General features: G+C 37.8%; 1 non-coding gene across 1 annotated transcript; it reads right to left on the bottom strand.

Moving 5' to 3' along the window:
• Window positions 1-539: 539 nt before the first annotated feature.
• TRNAT-CGU (transfer RNA threonine (anticodon CGU)) lies at window positions 540-612 on the bottom strand. Its single transcript has one exon. It is a non-coding gene; the product is annotated as a tRNA-Thr (tRNA).
• Between the last annotated feature and the right edge of the window lie 5,606 nt (window positions 613-6,218).

Raw genomic sequence — 6,218 nt, 5'->3', positions numbered from 1 at the left:
TTATCCATTTTAGTAAAATTTAGGCTTTCCGATTTCGATAGCTATACTGCGTTATTTTAGATTTCATGTAATGGTTTTCATTTTATAATATTCATTATATCATTTTTAAATATTGTCGTTTATACTTTTTACTTCAAATCAATAACTCCCCGTCCCCTCTTGAATTGATATCAGTACATGTTTTTTAGAAATTATCAGAAAGTTCATTTTTAATTACCGTATTTACCGGTGTATAAGACGCACTTTTTTCTTTGAAAATAGGTCTGAAAAACGGGGTGCGTCTTATACGTCGATACTCAGTTTATTCGCAGTTAGCATTTCGTAAGTTTGTGAATAGGTCAAAGCTTCATGGGATGCTGAGAAAACAGAAACAGGGTTAAATCATTTAAGAGTTGTGGCATTAGTAATACACTGGATGGTACAGAGGGCAAAATATTATATGAGAACTCACATGCTGATTTAGAAGAGGCTTCAAGTGACTCTTTTCCTGTAGAGACATTAGAATTCTCTTGGAAGCAGAGGAAATGAAAAATGAGTAATGCCTTCGCCGGGACTCGAACCACGGACCTCTCGAATACGAGTCGAGCGTGCTGACCACTACACCACGAAGGCATGCTAAAAAGTCGGGAGAAATACCTTATACACTTAGTTCTGGAGATGAGTGTCTAGGTTTTGACGAAGAAGATTAAAAGGTGTTCTTTCTCAGATAGATTGGGTACTTGCAGAAAGTATTACTTTGTATTTGTATTATTTTATATTTAAAATATTATAAATTTAGTAATAAAGTTTTACCCTTCAGAAATGTGGAATATAAAATGAGGGTGCGTCTTATACTCCGGCAAATACGGTAATTTATTGATGCCTTTAATTAGGATATCTGTATAAGTTCATTTAAAAATGATATCTTCGCAAATAATTAACCATTGTTTTATTACTTTCTTCCGTTATGTATGACTGAGATTATGTTACCTCGGTTTGTAATAAATGCATTATTGTGAGTAGGAACGTTTTTGGAAAGTTAACAGTACATCTAATGGAATAAAAAGTGATGCAACGAATTCAAATGTTCGAAATGGTTAATTTTTGGTAGAAAATTAATGTGCAATATCTAAAGAAAAGCCTCAAATCTCTGGTTTTAGTTTTCCAGAATGAATATTCTCAGATACAACGGATTAGATCTAGTAAGGTGACTAACACGTCTGCTCATTCTGAAAGAATGGAAGTCTTGCTTTTCATGAAATGTGAAAGTTTAATACATATATTTGTATCAGTTTAATGTTAAAATCAATTTAAAAGAAATAAACTCAATAGAATTCCCTAATTAACGCCTTAAAAGTTGCAATTAATTTAGTAGGTTTAGTATTTAGTAATCAACTTAGAACAAACTCAATACGAAATTGCAAACAAAATGTTTATATTCCTTTCAGATCAGTCTGAACTCGGTACATTAAAATATAAAAGGAAATCATACAGCAAGAAATCGATCAAGTGACAAAATGTATAAAAATTGAAAGGAAACCAAATATTGCACATTTTGTAATATGCCTTCATGGGAATGGTCTGGTTCCACAGCACCGACCTCCCGAAAAGATGTTATGATGCACTCGTGTATGGCACTTTGTTTCATTTTTGGTTCTTTGATACATCGAATTCTTGTTTTTGTTTCCCTTTGATTATTCTTTTCTCTCATATCTTAATGTTTTAAGTTCCAGGTGATCTGAAAAGATTATACAAATTTCTTTGCTATTTTGTATTTTATCAGTTTAATACATAATTGATTACTGAAGCGATACTGCAAGCGGAGAGCAAAGTTAACAGGCAGCTCAAGCAAAAAGCAGAGTAGTCACCATATTCAACTCCTAGACTTAGATATGCGAAGTTTTAATTGCTCCATTCTATCAAATTTTAAAATTTTGTTGTTGCCAATAAATAAGTTTTACAAAAATTACAAAAGAGCAAAATATAGACACTAATAAAATGCAATTTGTATCAAAGTTGGAAATCTAGTGGATCACCGAAAAATATGTACGTAGGTTGGAGCAAAAGTCATGAAGATACCAGTCCGGTTGAAAAAATGTGACATATACAGACAAAAGGTCAAACTCTTAACTACATGTGTGGACAATGAATAGCACTGAAATATCGTAACACACGAATTTATTACGATAGTATACAGAGCAATATAGCCTTCACCGTGCAAAAGAATGATAACACAATACGCATAAAGTTGACATGACAAACCTGGGCCTAAAGACCCTCAATGTAGTCCCTTGCTACTGTTACCACACGTTGCCAACGATGTGGGAGGCACTGAATACCATCAGCCTCAGCATTTGCCGCACCATGTGTGAATCGGGTCATTTGTTGGCGCACAGCATTAGCAATGTCTTCCCGTGTTGCAAACAGCTTACCACGTATTGGTTCCTTAATCTTGGGAATGAGATCAAAGTCAAAGGGCGAAAGGTCAGGAGAGTACGGTGGGTGCTCCAATTCTTCCCATCGCCAACGTCGGAGTAGCTGCCGTACACACTCTGCCTTATGTGGTCTTGCATTGTCGTGCAGAATTATTGCACTGTCCACAAGACCCGGACGTTTATCCCGAACGCCACGTCGTACCTGTCGCATCAGGAAGTCCTTGTAGTATTGTGAGGTCACTGTTCTGCCATGAAGAACAAAGTGGCAAACAATGACACCCCTGACGTCATACGCGGCGATCACCATCAATTTGACTGTGGAAGGATTCTGACGCTAGCTCATTAAGCAGTATCCTGTGGACGGTGCGTTTCTCGATGCCACTTGCCCTCTCTAACTCCAGTAATGTCCATCGTCTGTCTTCATCCATGAGGTGCTCGATGACGACACGTGCCAAGTCGGTCCGCAAACTCACCGGTCGTCCCGAATGTTGCTCATCACTGGTTGACATACGTCGTTGCTGAAACTTTCCTACCCACCGTGCTACTGTATGATATGGTAGGACATTATTCCCAAGGGCTTATACTAATTCACTGTGACATTCATCGCATTTATCCCTCGGAGAACAGCTATTTTGATGTAAGTGCGCTGCTCAACACGGGTTACTTCCATCTTGCAGGGCACTCACCAACTGACTGATTTCAGAGCCCTCGCTACCACAGAGCCAGCTATCACAGAGCCATTTGTTGTTCTGCATACACACTATGCCTGCAGAACTTCCACACGACACATATAAGTTTTATGATCCGTTCACATATCTACAAGAAAAAATAGTTGCCATGAATTTTGTCCCAACCCTCGTATTTAAAAAGCAATATTTATAAATTCATAAACATCTCTAGCAAAATGCACATTCTTCATCGAATAAAAGCGATTGCAGCAACCCTAGCGTAAAATTAGGGAGATCATTATCGAAGATAGTGGAAGAAAATGTTCACTTACAAAACTGTACAGCCTCATCTATAGTCTGTTTCTTTAGGTATATCAAGGCCTTTCTGACGCTTCCCCATCTGCGACTGTCAGCAGTGCATAGCAAATGTCGTCACCAGTGCACAGCACTTATTTTCTCCACCGCATTTGAGACTGTAATTCAAGCCAACTTTCACTGGTGCGCTTTTTCACGATACGAAACATGCAAAAAACAATTAGGGGACTCGGTCATCTGCTGCTGGTCTCAACAACCAGAAATGCACTAACGCCACACTATATTAGCTAATCACCATTGTATGTATAGCGATTACAAAAAGCATTGCACGGGCAGAAAAATCTGTTATAAAAGAATGTGCCCTATTTGATTATCTTCTACTGTTCAGAACTTGCTGCTCACTTTCAGATGTTAATTACGAATGCTTTGCTCATGCTAATTTTCTCAGCATTCGAAAAGCAAAGTTTTAGAAATTAGTGGAATATCTGAACTTTCAAGTCTGCCAAATCGAAGACATTGTTCGGTCTTTTTGGAGTGGTGAACTATGTTTTGGGAAGAAGGAAAGATTGTTCAACTAGATTTTTCATTCACTCTCGCCACTTGAACAGCGTGGAGAAGAAAGACGGCTACCCTTTTCATAGAATTGGCGATATTCTGAACCCTCGGTTTAGAAGCAAGTGGTTTTCTACGCTTGATTTATAGAGTGGATATTGTCAGGTAGAGGTAAGAATGCATTTTATAAACTGGAGGCTTTAACATATGTGACAATTTTAACGTACCCACAGCTCTATAAACTATTTATTCTTGACACTGATACGAACAATGAGACAGTGCTGTTTTATCCCAAGAAATAAACGGTTAAGAACGTCTCGTAGCATTGTAGAGACATTAGAATTTTTTGGAAGCAGGCAAGATGGCAAATGAGCCTTCGCCGGGAATCGAACCACGGACCTCAGGAATACCGGCCCAGTGCGCTGACCACTACTCTACGAAGGCATGCTAAGAAGGCGGGATAAATACCTTATAGCATATTGAAGCAAGTGTTTATCTAAACTGGAGAAGATTTGTTGAATCACTAGAAAAGTGTTGTTCGTTATAGTTCGCCAAAGTTGTCCATCCGAAGCTGCAGAAGATTTCCATCATTACCTCTGCGGCAGAAAATTCCTACTCTGCACAGATAATGCATCGTTGACCTGGCTCTTAAATTTTAAGAATTCCTAAGACTAAATAGTCAGATGGATACAAAGACTTCAGAAATATGATAAAACTATCCTTCATCTCGAAGAATTGTCACAAGAAAATGCCGTCGCCCTGTCTAGAAGCCCCTGCCTAGAGAGATGTCGATACTGTTCCAGAATCGCAGTCAAATTGGGTCACATATCAAGTTAAAACTTCAACATCGTCTGACCTAGAACAACTGAATGACGAAGAAGTAAGAAAGACCGATCGGAAAACGGCGACAGGCCATCGATTCGATGAGAATGACAAGTTGTGTTGTTTACGGATTGAGATTTTACGGAAAGGACTTTTTCCTAAACTACAGTCGCCCTGGAAAGGTTCTTACAATGTCTTACAATGCATAAAGTCGTTCATTACGACAGCAAGCGCCTTACTATGGCCGTAGTTTGCATTATGTATATAATGTAAATACGTATGTAGTTTGCATAATGTATATAATGTAAATAGCATACTAAGAAATGGTCTTTTATGTATATAAATTTGTAAATTCACGCGCATTTATTTATTGATTTAATATTTCTTATTTCTTATCTGAGGTTACGGCTCCCTCTACCGTCCTCAGAATCTTTATGCATCATCTCTCCCGCCCTCGAGCGTCCTCTCAAATGGTGCGCTTCTCTGCCAAATCTGTATGCTATTTATTGAAATTATGATTTTAGTACTGTATTTAGCATTCAGGTATTGATTTTTGTTAGTTGTAAGTATGGCTTCCTGTCCAAGCACTATACTGCCCGAGACGGGCAGTCCTTGGCAAAGGGGCAAAGCTACAAATTTTGTGTACATGTAAATAATTTTCGTGAAATTATATATGATAACTATATTATTTCTTGTATAAGCACTAAAAAGGCTTCAGAAATAAAACATCGCCGGAAAAAAAGGATTTTAAGGATAATTAAATTTAATAGAGGTAAAATGGCTATCTCGCCTGGCTCACTGCGTTGAGTTAGCGATTATTTCGGCGTCTAATTTTTGTGGCCAAATTTGGCTAGAAATTGGTAAAAGTTGTTAAACATGGCCACCATTTGGCGACATTTTCGTCCGATCCGTGTGTAAATGTAACTGGTTCGATCTCTATATATAACTGTAACTGGTCCGATCGCTCTGTAATTATACCTAGTAGTATAATTAGTAGTCCCTCTAGACGGCACTACGTAATTTTAACTGTTTATGCTTTCTAGCAATTTCTGGAGCTCGAAGGTATTGGAAATTTCTCGGACGATGAGGGAAAACTATATTAGACCGGACAGAGCACTAGTTTTCAGGTTACCTCAGGCTAGTGAGAATTCAGAGTATTGAGAGGTCATTTAGATCATTGGGAGCTTTCGTTTTTTGATGCTCTTTGCATTGCATTGTGTTGAACGTTCTTAGTAAATTGAAGTGGTAACTACTGATTGTGCTTTGTATACTGAGAAGAGCTGAACTAGTACTTTGTGTGAAATATTCCAAAACTGTGAAGTTTTATTTTTGAAAATAAATTTTATCACTCTTTTATCGATGTATGTGCATACAATCCATTACAAGCCCCAAACCCGTACAAAATTAGCATTATTAATTAAATCTCTTTACTTTAATTTGAAGTATG

This window comes from Stegodyphus dumicola, chromosome 12 (assembly GCF_044657685.1).
Source record: "Stegodyphus dumicola isolate Sdum_Otavi_A_Nest chromosome 12, ASM4465768v1".
NCBI classification, from domain to species: Eukaryota; Metazoa; Arthropoda; class Arachnida; order Araneae; family Eresidae; genus Stegodyphus; species Stegodyphus dumicola.
The sequence above is the reverse complement of the archived record's forward strand: the minus strand, read 5'-3'. Positions and strand labels throughout refer to the sequence as shown.